Source organism: Pogonomyrmex barbatus, unplaced genomic scaffold, assembly GCF_055798465.1.
Source record: "Pogonomyrmex barbatus isolate J1 unplaced genomic scaffold, ASM5579846v1 scaffold1, whole genome shotgun sequence".
NCBI classification, from domain to species: Eukaryota; Metazoa; Arthropoda; class Insecta; order Hymenoptera; family Formicidae; genus Pogonomyrmex; species Pogonomyrmex barbatus.
Window position 1 is genome coordinate 13,645,261 of NW_028297098.1, and position 15,640 is coordinate 13,660,900.

The window sequence follows — 15,640 nt, forward strand, 5'->3', positions numbered from 1 at the left end:
GACGGCAATGTCAGATACGCGCGCCCGAAACTGCCGCGGCGCCATAAATCTCGGGGAAATCAACGGACCTCTCTCCTCGGGTTCCCGGCGGTTCTTCGGCATTACCCGGTGCGCCCCGGGGCTTCGCCCATCCGGGGCTCTCACGTGACAACTTCTTAACCCGCAGCCACGTACGCGCTCGGCTTTACATCGAATACCGCATGGCTGTATCTCTCCCATCGCGCGTTTACGAGCGGTGCTTTAACCCTCCTCCTCCTCCTCCCCCTCCTCCTTCTCCTCTTCTCTCGGCCACCCTCCCGTGTCGTCCTTCTTTATATACCGCGAGCTTATGTGCTCCCCGCTGTGAGTTTATCGGTAATTGACCTTTGGGGATAGTGTTTAAAGGTAGCAACGGACGGACTTTTGGCGAGAGATTCGTTGCGGTAAAAAAAGAGAGAGAGGAGGATCTACAAAGGGCGATGCGTAAATTCGCCCTGCGAAATTGGATACGCTCTGAAGAATGCTCGTACGTGCTCAAGAACACAGGGACAGTCTACAAAATCGTGGGGTTCGCAAGATTTACGTGCAACACTTTTTTTTTTCTATTATCAAAATAATGCGAAATTTGTCGCCATCATTCGTTGTATTTGTCAAATTAAGTTAAGAAGTAATCAATTTCATTTCGAATCGAAACATCTTTTCTAAGCGAAAATCAATTTAATCAGCTTCAATAATTTCTTACTTTAAAAAAACGTTTAATACGAATTTTAAGACGAATTTTAGTAAGAAAACGATTATGTTAATATAAATAAAAGTTGAATTTTGAGAGATATAACATTCTTGATATTACTTAATAAAAAAATATTTTGCAAAATTATTAATAATACAAAATGATAATTTTTTTTATAGCTTATAAAATAACAAACATGATAGAAATACAAATTAGTTATATTATGTGATTATTATATTTCACAGCAAATTTTATTTTAAATATAAAACAGATCAGATATGAAAATTTAAAAAGAATGAACACAGTGTTGTTGAAATATCTAAATAGAAGCATGGTCTAGACTATTTTCAAATATGGAAAAAGTTAATCGAATTACTTTAATCAAGTTTAGCTGTAATGGTATTTATTATGTTAACTTAGCTACTGCAACAAAATGAAAGATAGACGGAGAGAAAGAGAGAGAAGATTGTATGAATAATTAAATAAATGAATGAAACGAAGAAGTTATTATATTTTTGAATAAAAATCTTTTAAAGGGTATTTTAAAGGGTATTTAAGAGATTTACATATATTTATAATAAAAAAAAAATAGAATATAAAAAAGTATACGGAAAGAAAAATAGTGAAAAGAAGAGAATAGCTATTAAAATGTATAGTTATAATAGTTCAAAAGGAATGAAAACTTAATTATACATAAAATATCATATTTAAGAAGTGCTGACAGATATGTGCATAAGTATCGCTCTTATGTACAGTGAAGAAAAATATTAGCTCAACACAGATGCTACTATATAAAACAGTTTGTATCTTGAAAGAAAAGATAATAAAATGTTAATTTTTTGTAAAATTTTTTATTTTCTCATTGAAATCTTATTACATACTATAGCAAAAATGTTACAATTAATATTTAGCATAAACTTATCTCGTAACCTATCTCCCGAAAATCGCTTTTTTTATTTTTTAATAAATTTAATTATTTATGATTATATTATTTCTGATTTAAAGATGAATTAACGTCTAAAAATTTTGTAAGTAAATGAAAAAGAAGAGAGAGAGAGAATTTTAAATAAAAATGTAGAGGGAGAGAGGGGAGAGAGAGAGAGAGAGAGAGAGAGAGAGAGAGAGAGAGAGAGAGAGAGAGAGAGAGAGGAAGAAGAAGATAGTGCACGAGTAGCCTTATTTGTACGAGCATACTGCTCGATAAGCTTGAAATGATAGCAGTTTCCGACCAAGTGACAGCGAACGTCAGCTGCCACTCGTGCGTGATGCACCGAAATTAAATCAGCGAACGTTGCATATATCGTCGAACGATATATCGTTCCCTCTCCCTTCCTCTCGCGCTCACTACGATGTATCCCGTATCTTCTCATCTCTCAGAACTCTCTGCGCAAGCTTTAACGCGAGTTTTTAGTTTTTAACTAGCCCTTCGGGCTGCATTTTTCAGATACGTAATACGTCGTCGTCGTTTGAAAGCGCACGCGGGCGCCTCTTTCAAATGCATACATATTCATGTATCTTTTTCAATTGCAGAGAGACGTCTGCGCCCCTTTATTTCACGACTTTTGCAAAATATTTGCCCGCATATTTAATTTGCGCGCGCGCGCGCGCGCACTCGCTGCGTCTCTCTTTGGTAACGTATAGTTCTACCTAGAGTTAATACGGCTTTGAATTCTTTAATTCGTCGAGAGGAAACACGTCGCTCTCGAGAACGCACATTCATCGCGCGCGGATGCGCGCCGGGCTTTATACTTTTTGTTGTCCAGCACGGGGTGAGATACTGGAGGGGCTGTTTAACTTGCGTGCGCACGTTGCGTCCCGTGTGTCCCGGTCGCGCTTTAACGCGCTAAAGCGCGACCGGGGTCCAATCGCGGCTAATTTGCAGTTTCAACAACCCCGCCGCCGGTTAAAAACTTTCCTCCAAGTACACACGAAGGTCCGATTCCGAGTCCGTCGCGTCGGAGGTGGAAGCAAAATAGAACATCGCGTGTTGCATTTATTAGCACGGAACCGTTCGACGGTTAACGAGCTGAAACTCTCGTTTATTTTTCAGCCACCCCTTCGCGAAAGGAGCTCCCGACTCGTAATGGATACTGGCGACTATCGGTCCCGTCCTACTCTTTCTCACCTATCCGTTGTATCTTTTGTGTCGAGCTGTCCGATTCCCTCGCGCGTTTTTCTTTGATCGCTCGCTACTCATTATTCGATCCGCGGGAATGAAATGAAATCATCCTTTTTTTCTCTCGCCAGCTTACATCATTCTCGCGTCGTTCTTACAAGGCGCTCCAAAACGAATGGTTAAAGCTTAAACAAATTCCTTTGAACAATCAAAAGTTTTAAAGTCGGAATAAAGTCTATAATTGAAGAATTTAAAGTCAAACAGTTTTAAATCAATATTTTTAAAGGATGGTCACATTTTAAAGACTGTTCCATAATAATTAAATTCATACTAAAAATAATATAGATCTGAGATGAGATGAAAATAGATCGTTCAATTTTTAAAATATAAGAATATAAAAACATATTTTAAATAAATTTTACAAATTCTGAACAAGTTTATTTTTATTGTCAATCTTTCGTTGTACGGACAATTGATCTGTAATCAAATTTTTAACACTTTTTCAATTATCATCGAATAAATATGAATAACAGTTCGTAAATTACGAGGTGCAAACGGATAATAAAAAATTTTATTCCTTATGCAAAAGTTTTATTAAGTAACTTAATTTTAATTAAATTTCAATATTGAAAAATTGCAAGTTTTATCTCTATCTTCGTTAAAACAATATCTACTCTCTAAATAATTGATCAACTATATCACTAAAGGTTGGTTATTCTGAGACACTCTGTACAACCTGCATTAGCGGCGCAGTCGCAATGGTGGCAAACAAAATAAATTGATGCCGCTTGACAGTGGAAAGAAAATGCAAATGAGCGATCGCGTGTAGTCTTTACCGGCGGCGAGTTGTACTCTGTGCTTAATAGGCTAAAGTTCTCGCTCATTTTCCGCCCTTACAAGAAATCGCACCGAGTCGTAATAACGCTCGCAAGGGTTGTGCCCGGGCCACTATCTATCCCGGGCACAACCCTTCGTCGTGTCACCTCGCGCTCGCAACCCCTTTTAATCAGCGATCTCGTCGCCCCGCCCTCGCTCTGTTTATATATTCTTCCGTCAAATTCTTGCATCAGAAGCGAGTGCTTTTTTGCGCGAGATACGTGCTTGTTAAGTTGGCGTGTCGCCAATCATGGGGAATACGTGCATGACGCGTGTAGCGACAAATCCTTGATTGGGAACGTTCGTGGTGGATACAAAATGATACGCGATAGTTTCTTTTCGAGCTCTCTGAGAAAAACGTTAGGATTTAAACAGGCTTCCCGAAACAGAAATGTTACAAAACGATCTATTGTTGACAAATTGATATTCAGACTGTAAAACTGCTGAACTATTTTTTTATAATAGCAACAAAATGCTGTTTTTCTTTCTAAAAATTTATCTCACAAAAAAAATAAAATAATAAAATTTAATCATAAAACTTTTATAAGACAAATTTTAGCAGAGAAGAATAGTTTTTTGTTGCTATTGTAAAATCGTGAACAAATAGGAAATCTAAAACGCGTTGGCAATAAAATATAAATATAAACTAAATAATAGAAGAAAATAAAAGATATGCAATACAAAAAAATATAAGATACATAAAAGTAAATTGCCATCATAATTCCCGAGATCTTTTTAATAATATATGTAGACCCATAGTATAAAAAATATTGTTTGCATTTAAAAGAAAATATCTTACAATTTTTACAAACTTCGCATTTCTTATCGCTGCTCTTATTTTCCTTTCTGATTGCGATTAAAAATTACAATAACTTGTATCGCGCAGTAGCAACGTGCCTGATTTACGGGTCATTAACCCTCATCGGATCCATTAAACTTTTAATGGCCTAGACTCTAAATAAGCCCGTGTAAAAAATTCAATAGATTTAAAAGATTTATAAGGAATTGATTTCCGATTCGTAATGTAGAATTTCTTTTCTGTAAGTTATTATCAATTAAAACGGCTTTCTTATTTTTACTAACGATTATGGACAAAATATGAAATAAAAATCGAGTATTTTTGTGAGATTATTATAGAACGCGATATTAACAGGAAAGATATTTAGCTTCTTTCGCGGCGCGATATACGAATTTAAATATATGAATTTAAATGCAAAATATATGAATTTAAATGCAATTATATCTCTTAAAAACGAGCGAGGGAAAGGAAGTTTTTACAATTTTCTTGATAAAATCCTACCGCTACTTGTACTGGCGGACTCGCCGTGTCGAACGGAAGTCGTTGGGAAATTTTAGTTGGCCCTGAGCGACGAAATATCCCGGGCGCAATTACCCACCGCGCATATATAGGTCCACCGCGCGGTGCGGTGGGGTGCGGTACGGTGCGGTGCGGTGCGGTGCGGTGCGGTGCGGTCCGGTGCGGTGCGGTGCGGTGCGGTGCGGCATGAGATGCGCTCCTGAAACGTTTTGCAGGTAAATGCGGTCTCTAAGCGGCCGTGTCGGGAAATACGTTCGACGGCGGGCAGGGGACCGGAAATGTGGTACGCGAAAGCACGAAACGCGCGCGTGACAAGAAACTGCGCCACCCTAGCTGCATGTCGTGCATCTCGCCGCGCGCGAAACCGAGCAGCAGCACCGCAGAAAATTCCTCGATATCGATCCGCGTCGGATCTGAGCGAACGAACGAATGTACGCGTGTTCGCTCCGGATCGTCCGTGTTGCTTTAATTAAGTTAAATTGCGCCGCATTCCTGAGGAGAAGGTGGCGCGGTCCTCGCTATCTCGCGAGAGAATCTCCGATTTACGCGTCATTTCTTTCGCAAGGGTCTTCGCGTGTCTTTAGCACTTTCGCGGAAATTTCTCGATGCGCAGGAATCTCCCCGGGGAAATTACTAACTAAATTTTACAATTTTTTTGAGACAACCGAGCGAGAGAAATAGCCTAAGTCTAGATATATTTTTGAGGCAACCGAAAAATGTCCTAAACGTCTGGACATATTTTTGCGAAAGAGGCACATTTGAGAGGATTGTCTTAATAAACAAAAACTTATTATTTTCTAAAATGTCGGAAAGTCATAATTAAAAAAATCAGTATTGCAACGTATTATGTATATATACTTTATAAATAAAGAATTCAGAAAAAAATGAAAAGTATAAAATCATCAACAAATATACTAATCTGTTGTTTCTGTAATATACATCGCCATAATTATAATGATCGCAAGTCATTCAGGAAAATGGAAGAGTGTTAATAAATTTCAACCGATAAATGATTCGTGTCAAATGAGAATAATAAACTAGCAGTTTGCCTTTCTCTATTTAAAAAAACATATAACATTTATAAAATACAATACATAACAATCATTGAATTATAAAAGGCGACCAGATTCAAGCAATCCAATGAATAGAAAATCGAATAATGCACATCGTGCACAATAATTGCATTCATTTCGAATGGCGGGGGAAAAAGCAATGTGCATGCGAATAATATATGAAAAAAAAAAAAAAAAAAAAAAAAATTAAAACTGACAAAATGAAAATTTATCCTGTGAAAAATTAAATCACTTGCGGAAATTAAGAATCAATTTTGACTTTGTTGCGACTTTACATTCGATCATTTTTTTATATATTTGATCCGTAGTCTACAGTCAGTTTTAAATTCGTACATACCATTTGTAATCGAAATTTATTCCCAGGCTCTTGTATAATGTCTTAATTATTTCGCGTGCTCTTTAAAGCACGGGAGTTGTGTGCCTTCCTTAAAATCGAGAGGTGTCAGGAACAAAGGAGGAGCCGGTGCGTGCGGATAATCTATGGTATCGATAACAGTGGGTCGGCAAACGCGCAGTAAATTCGCGACACAGGTCGGGGAAGAAAGTCAGCGTGCGGATCGTACACGCTATGAAACGATCGTTATGATTAGAGCGTTTCGTGCGCACGATGGCAGCCGTTTTACGGCGAGATAGTGTTGAAGGAATTGAATGAATAGCCAGGATAGCGGGACAAAGAATTTCCCGGCCTGAATCCTGACACACTCGTTCGTTACCCGCGTTAACCTCTTTCATCCTCGGCGGTGTCTCTCCGCCACGAAAATACCGCCAATTTCGCATGGACGACAGTATTTCCTAGACGCGAAAAGTTCTAGTTACGTAACCAAATGGACAATTTTTCACAAGGAACCTTAGAGGCGAATTTTAATTAATGTAAAAAAGATTTTATTTGTATATTACTTTTACTTTGAGAGAACAGGTAAAAGAAAGGCTATGAAAGTTCTAGTATTTAGGTAATAAGAAATTCTTTATATATCAAAATAAATTAATAATAGTCAGAGAATATATTTTTTTTGGTGTGAAAATAAATCAGAATACGAAGGACTATTCGACTATTCGAAGTTAAATGACGATGCTAAAATATATTTTAATACTTACTAACATTTATGAAATTCATACATGCAACGCAAACGTTTCCATCTTCAATATAATCATCTTCACTGCAAAAACAATTAATAAAAACAATTTCATAAAACGTTGTTCCTAACACATATCAAATTTGATTAACAAAATTCAAAGCATCTTGTCCAAAATTCATAGATGAAAAGGAAGTTATAATACTGAATCTCAAATCGAAATGAAAAATTTTTTTTTCAGCGGTTGAATCAGACGTGGAAATGAAAAATATGTCTGACAAACTAAAAAGATAGGAGAATAAAATTAATAAATTACTATAAATTAGGAGAATTAATTAATAAATTAAAAAATAGACAAGTCACAATAAGTAATAAAAAAAAAAATAAAGATTCAATAAAAACAATCATATTTGATAAAATCAAGCCCAATAAACACATTACCTCAAGATAATATGTGCATAAGAGTTGTTGAGTTGAATTCGGGATCGATGTAAATGTGAATATATCCTTTACATATTGTAATTCTTGGATTCTTGTATTATCATATTAGATCTGCATTTGGATTTCTCGTACAAAAGTGAGATTTTTATTGGCTGTCAAAGTACTCGCGATCGAGTTAAATTAAGGAACGTGATATAAACTGTGGTATAACATTACCGTTATCTCGATAGAATAAAGGAGATTCATTCGAGCGGATTTTACTGTCTATTGTTACTGTCGATGGATTGGGAATAGAGGGGCGCGCGCGCGCGCGCGCGGCAGCGCGCGTCATATCGGAGCACGTATTATATCGCGGGTACCTGTGTTGGGGCATCGTAAAAAAAACGTATAGACAGTGCGCCGGGGCCAATAAAACGTGATTGATACTGTGCGAAGCTTCGAAGCGGGGAAACGGCCGATGCATATTAAGCTCCGCAACCGGTCCGCACACGTCAAATATCGCAGCCACCTCGCGCGAAAAACGGTTGCGTTTCGGCATACGCGAACGTCGCGCTCGCCCCGTCGCGGAAATTCCGCGCGACGCGCATTTAACGTCGAACGTCGGGAGGGGGGGGGGAGGGGGAAGAGCTATTGCTGATCGTGCTGTTTAGCGGTCGCCACCGGGCACCGTCGGTGTTTCAGCTGTTTTAGATATTACGGTAACTAGCGCAGAGCGCGCGGCACGGATAATAGGAAATAATTTGATCAACGCCAGCTTTGTCGACCGGCATCAGAATCTAGTTATGCCCGTTATCGTGCGGCGCGCAACGAGTAGCGAATGTCAGTGGATACGTGAATTTTTCAACGTGCGTAAAGTAGACGTTGCGATATGTACATTTGTAAATTTCTGTATATTCATCCCCCGTGAAAAATATCTCTGCAATTAGAAAATTTTTGAAACGTTTTTTACCGCGCTGAAAATTGAGCTTTAATTTACGAAGTTTAATTCGCGGGATTTAATCAACGAGGTCAGACGATAAAGACATAACGTTTCATTTCATCGCGTTTGTTTATTATTGCATCGTAATCGTGAATTAAACGCAAAGTTCATTGCGAGCAAGAAAATGGCTGTTTAAATATAATAAACGGCCTATCGGTAAAGCTCTCTTCCCTCCTCTCTCTCTCTCTCTCTCTCTCTCTCTCTCTCTCTCTCTCTCTCTCTCTCTCTCTCTCTCTCTCTCTCCCTTTCAAATCTTCTTACACCGTAGAAAATTACGCGATCGTGTGGAAAATGGTGCGTAAAATCTACGGAATGTTGATATGAATCGATTAGTGACGGTGGAATAAACTCGGCCCGCGCGCACTACGAGGGAAAAAGCTGGCGCAGAAGAAGGCGCGTGCATCGCCCGGGGCGATCGTTATCGCGGATCGTTATCATACATTGGCTCGTGAAGAAAGAAAAAAAAAACGCATTAGCATTCGCGAAATCATGTCGGCGCATTAAGGAGTAAATGTCTTCCCTCGCTCTCTCTCTCTCTCTCTCTCTCTCGCGTGCGCGCGCGCGGCCGTCTTAATTTGAGGGCCGCGGAAGATTTATTTCCCAGCCCCTGACTCACCTTCTTTTTCTCTTATCTCCCCTTCCCGGCCTCCCTCGCGTTCTCGTCCCTCGCTCGGGACTCACTTTGCAGTGCCTTCTCGGTCGTAATGCACTATTGTTCGATATATATCCAGCGATGCATATTCATGGCGTAGAAATACCATGGCCCGATGCGCCATTAACACTTTTGCGGCCGCGGCCTGTGCGCGCCACTTCGGAACGAATCGCGCATTTGTTCTGCGATCCGCCGCGTGAATATCTCTTTGATGTGCTTTATCGACGGCGGTCGTTATTACGCAACGCGCGGCAACGTTGTCCTCTGTTTTTTTTATATACGTCGAGCGTTATTATATTGGTAATCGGTTTAACCAAAGAGAATTCATATTGAATTATTTACGGTGGCGGGCAAAATTCACAAACGCGCGCCCGGGATGAGAAACGGGCGCGCGGGAGTGAAGACGAGCTCGGAATGCAATCCAATTAGAGATCAATTATTATTATCGGCAACGATATTATGCCGTAATGAGGTAGGAAGAGGACACGGAGGGGGGAGGGAGGGCGAGGAGGACACGGAGTCGGGGCACGGACCGTGGGGATTTCGTCGAGGGCGCCCTTGATCGAACGAGGCGGTCGCTTCCAAACTCGAACACGTAGTACGCGGCTACCACCACCGCGCGATTCTTTCCTTCGGCGAATTTATTCCGCGGACGTGGCCGGCATAGCGGACAGCTGTATACTCGAGATTTATGTGAATCCGACATACGCGCGCGCTCACATTCACGTACTGCACACGTACGCAACAGACACGTACAAAACGTGTGCAGGCGTGTACGTGGGTGCACGTTTTCGCGGAACGCATTCGACCGTGTGCGCCCCGCGATAATTAATGGTCACTTTTAAGGCGTTATAAAATACGTCAAAGAGTCGACGAGACTTTCGCTGTGATTTACGACGCGCGAAACGAGCCTCCCGAGATGATGGCTCTTAACGCTTTCCGTGTGACCGGCGACGTTATCTCTCGCGGCGGATATCGTTTGGCCAAGCCCCTTGACCTGCTCGAGATCGGCGCAAAAACAGTTCCAAGTTCAGAAACAAGAAGTAAGATTCACATCCTCTCATTTCTTCTGATATCGAAACAGAAGTGCAATCTTACTCTGTAATAAATAATCAATCGTGTGTGTGTGTGTGTGTGTGTGTGTGTGTGTGTGTGTGTGTGTGTGTGTGTGTGTGTGTGTGTGTGTGTGTGTGTGTGTGTGTGTGTGTGTTGAATTCTCTTGTTCTTGTGTGCTTGGATGGATGGATCGACTATCATCAGTCTCATTGACATGACAATAGAGAAGAGAATAATTCCTCTTAACAAAATGGATCAATATCATAGAATAGCATAGTATTCGGAAAATGTATGGAAAATGAATGACACTTTTGCCTTTTTTTTTTTAATCTAAATAATCGATTCTCGTAATATATCTGAAATTTATTTACGACAGATGACAGTTATTAAAATATAAATTAATACCAATTAAATATACCATATACCAATTAAAACAATGATTAAGAATTATCCAAATTGCTAAAATTCAGTATTTTTTGTTTACATATAATTAAATGCATCTCAATTCTATTTGTTATCAATTCTATTTATTATCGTAAAAATATTTATAATTATATAAAATAATATATTTATAATAATATATTATTTTGTAAAAAGATTATTTCGTAGTTTATATTGACGCACAAATATTGGCGACAACAATTATATTTCAATTTTCCGAGAATAATGCTATCTATCAATATTCCTTAACTGGTTATCCATCAAAGCGTTTGTCCCATCAATATTCTATATAGAGTGTTCTAGAACCGTTGACCTTAATTTTAATAGTATAGTCTTTAATTAACTTGCAGTCGATTTTTCATTAACTATAAAATGTCGCAACACCGTCAGTTTTTCAAGTTATAAAGAATTAAAAATGCAAGATTTTCCGCCAAGTCTCTGAGGAAGGTCGTGACTAAGGGAAAAAAAAAAAAAAAGAAAGAAAGAACTTTATTATCCAGTATTAACGTCACAGGTTCCGACGCGTCTTGCATCGTATTGAAGAAATTTTTATGAAAGGAGACGACATTTGACAGCTTTCCTTTAACGTAGCGAAATATCGTGGCGTTGGAAGCGACTAGTCAAATGCGCATTCGACTATTTCGATATTTTCAGGTACTCGTGGAGGAGTTACGCTTATCACTTATAAGTCCGCATGCGTCGCCTCTTCGCGGATTTGTGCTGCATCGCATGGGCGGCGTACGTGAGAGCGCATACAGGAGAAACGAAAGCTTGCATGACAGCGACACATCTCGGCTGTTAAAAGTTGCATACGAAAACGGACAATATTGGCAGGGAGGTGCTATGGTATGGACGTAGATAGAGGCAAATAAGATTTACGTCACATTCCATCTATCATCGTGCGCAGCTTTCTCATCGTATTGTCTCTCCCTCTCTCTCTCTCTCTCTCTCTCTCTCTCTCCCTCCCCCCCCCCTCTCTCTCTCTCTCTCTCTCTCTCTCTCTCGCCATTTCTGCATCAAACATTAACGAGATCGAGAGCGTCGTGTATCCGTCGTTAATCTGAAACTCAAATTAATCACAAGAATCGGGTTTCCACCTCGAGAATTTCCGTCAGAACAGATGCTGGTATAATGCAGAATAATATAATAATTCGAAAAATGTTCTTAGCTCTCGACGCTACTTTGCTACGCGAGATGAAATAATCTCTAAATGTCTCTCTAGAAACAAAAGCGACGTCTGTTGCTCTGACAAGCGCAAACGGATTACCGGGAGAACGCCACGTTCACGAGTGATAAGTATCGTTCGCAAAAGACTTAGTGAAGTCACAATGCGATGATATTGCAGCATGGAATTCTAAGTTTATTATCCTAATAATGGCTACAAAAGTAGATTTAGATCAACAGAAATTAATAAGAATTTTTAATTTTCGAACAATGTACGCAACTTTTTTTTTATTTTCTTATTAACTCTTTGATTTTCAACTAAATTACAACATAGTGTTTAATCATTGTAAGGATTAAAATACATATTGTAGTAAGTTTATTTCGCAGAAATTTCATAAGCGTCTAATTATAATCAACGCTTTTCTATTTTCCGCAAAAATTGAATCATATTCATCTAACCATTTGTAAAAAAAGAAAAAAAGCAAAATCAACGTTAATTTATTAAAAAACGGAAAAAATAAAGTTCAAAGCTCTTTTTAATAAAGTAAATAATTTCTATTTTTTGTGCATTTTGGGAATTCTATTTTAGAGAATGAGGTCTCGCCAAGTTCTTTTAATCCATTTTATATGGTGTACAATTTCCACAGAACGTGCAGGCACAACAATTTGCCATCACATAAGCCCTGATGGCAAAAGCGGTGCTTGTGGAAGATCGTTGATCCTTTCTCGAAAAGCGTGTGGCTAAATTCAAACTGCACTTTTTTCCTTTAAATCTACATATAGCAATATTCTCTATTATATGTATATAAAAAAAGTTTATATATATATATATATATATATATATATATATATATATATATAAACTGTCTGTAATATTTAAGTTATTAGTCTTTTAATTATGACGTCAAAAATAAAAAATTGTATAATAAATTTCTTTTTTATATAGAAAATTTATTATATATAGGAATAAATTAATTTTTTTCATACATATTTAATAGTATGTATAAACTGATAAAAAATATTAAGAATATATACATTTGCTTTCCTATCATTTTACATTAATAAATAAATATATAATTATATATTTTCATCAAAATAAACTTTGCGAAAATTTACACTTAATACTTATTAATCCGCAAATTGAACGTGAGTCTTTGATATATTTTATCAATATTATACTACAAGCGATAGCGTGCGAAAAGAACTCATTTATTTCGAATAGCGAGGAAAAAGTTTACGTAATATCTCGTTTCTGACATTATAATTTAATACAACTGCAGCGAAGAAAACAGAAGCTTTAAATTATTAAAAAATATTTGCGATAAATTAATGTGCTCCGATATATTTCGAAACAACAACATCGCGATAATTTATTCTGTTGCACAATGTTATTTTAATTATTAAAATAAATATTATTAACGATGTTATTCAACATTTAATCGAATCAGCTTTCAATTAATACAGAACTCTTCTTTTAGAAAATTTATTTGGTGACGTATAATTGTCGGATCGTCAAGTCTATATGGCGTAAATATTATAATAATTAACCGATACACATCTGTTTTTTATGGGAAATAATGCAAAAAATTGCGAAATCGAGTCTAGTCTAATCTAGACTAATTCCACTATGTTGTAGCAAAAATCGATCAAAACGCGTAATTTTCATGCTAATATCTCTAAGAGTTTTTTGAAAATTACATAAAAGCGTCATAAACTGGTAAAGCAACTAGAAACCAAAAAAATAAAAAAAAATAAAAAATAAAAAAATAAAAAAAAAAAGAGGAATCTAATAGAAATAAAACTACACTTCAATTATCGCACAACATATCGAAGTATATGAAGTTAGTTAACAGCGCCTTTCAAATTTTCATATTTATATGCAATTTAACGGAAATACGGTAAAGCGTCGCCGAGAGATGTTAATTTTATGGAATTTTTAATCATTACTCGCGGCGCAATTCCCTATTGAAATCCTTATACGGATAACGCTTTATCAAATTCGAGGAAACGAGTTGAGTCGTCGGGTGATGGGTCCGGAAGGAGGTCACGCGCGAATAGGTCTCGGAGCCGAATTCTCAGCTCAGCTCCGGAAGAAAGATGCCGTTGACGGAAACGTCGATTAATTGTACAAAGCCGGGAGCGCGGAGCACGTATATATATATATTCGTCAGATTTGGTGAAGCGCGTGTCGTGAGAAGACCTTGCAGATGCAACTGCACATTAGAGCACGTAAGCGAGATGAGAGCGAGGCCGACGCACGTCTAGCACATCGGTCGATGTTCAAGAGTTGCCGCCTCTCCCCCTCGCCCCCCTCGCCCCTCCTCCGCCCTCTCTATCCTTCTCTCTTTCTCTTTCCTCCTCTTTAAAACGTAAAATTTATGGCACGTAATATCATTACGTCGAATTACCCGCGATTCCATTCGCGCCGCGGGATTCGCACGAGCTATGTACGACCGCCCGGAGAAAAAGCGTAACATTCGCGCGTGCCGCACCGGAATTCGCGTGCTAGAATAAAATTATCCGCCCGCGCAACGACGGCGGCAACGGCGGCGGCGGCGGCGTATACTCGCACGATATATATACTAGCCGCGCATAATATATCGGGTATCCCGCCGTGTAATGTATCGGATAACTGTCAGACAGATATAGCGAAAGTTTCGCCTCTCTCCGCTTAAGACGCGCTTAAGCGATTTTGCGTTTCTCGGGGATAACGCAGATGTTAGTTTTGCGTTTCGCGAGCGCGGAACAGCCGCGGGAGGAGCGCGCGATGCATTTCGCATTAATGTATTCCTTGTGCATCCCCCCCGACTGCCGCCACGTGGATTTAACGCGGATTCGTAATAATTTATCTTCCGTTAGGACATTTTAGAGTAAAGTTTTTTTAAATTCCTCAGAGAGGAGCAACGCGCGGGGGAGAAGAGGGTGGAGAACTGATTGTTTCGCTTAGCGATAACGCGTCGCGTAAATAGACAGTACCAAGGAACAGTTTAACCGTGCCTGAGACAACAGAAATTGCAATTTCCTGATCAAAGCAACGTTTAGTCGCCAATTAGACGACTCGATCAACTTCCGTGTTCTCAACGTTCGAAAAATCGGAAGATACAACAGTTTTTACACGCGATTTTACTTTGCATTTCTAAAAAAAAAAAAAAAAACACCATAAGTAAAAAGTCTAAATAAAGTCTATAAATATCTTATGTGTTACATCTTATGTGTCCAATCGTATTTCTCTTTGGTAAACTATTAAGAAATGTATCGATATCTTTTTTGCGATGTTTAATACGCGTATAAACATCAATAAACTTGCTTTCGTGCTTGCTTAGTGGTCGTTTCGATAAGTAAATGTGTAATTTGAAAAAGATTTATTATTTATCTGTGAAAGATTATAAAGTAAATTCTTGCACACAGAATCCTGATTTCATTGAGCAGCGGTGTAAACTGGATACAACGTTTAAGGAAAGCAGTGAATTAGGAGTAGAGAAATTTGAACTTAATTATAACAGATGTAATTTTAACATCTCGCGACGTTCGGAGTCAGAAAACCAATGAATTTATATTTCGATAAAGAAACGAAGAACGGATGTTGAAAAATTTCTTCACTGTTAAAATCGGTGAATCGTCAAGTTCGTTATTTCCATGCGTGTGTAGGCAGTGAAAAATGCATATAATTAAAACATTGAACACCGATATAAAGTTAAAGCTCGTTTTTGTGACTTTATTTTTTTCCAAAATGAAATTTTGA

General features: G+C 38.3%; 1 protein-coding gene across 1 annotated transcript in view; it reads right to left on the reverse strand.

Moving 5' to 3' along the window:
- Positions 1-9,225, reverse strand: part of LOC105431867 (cyclic GMP-AMP phosphodiesterase SMPDL3A) — a 35,751-nt gene extending 26,526 nt beyond the window's left edge. The window contains exon 1 of the mRNA XM_089084605.1: positions 9,202-9,225. The gene's annotated coding sequence lies outside the window, so the exon portion shown is untranslated. The remainder of the gene's footprint in view (positions 1-9,201) is intronic.
- Between the last annotated feature and the right edge of the window lie 6,415 nt (positions 9,226-15,640).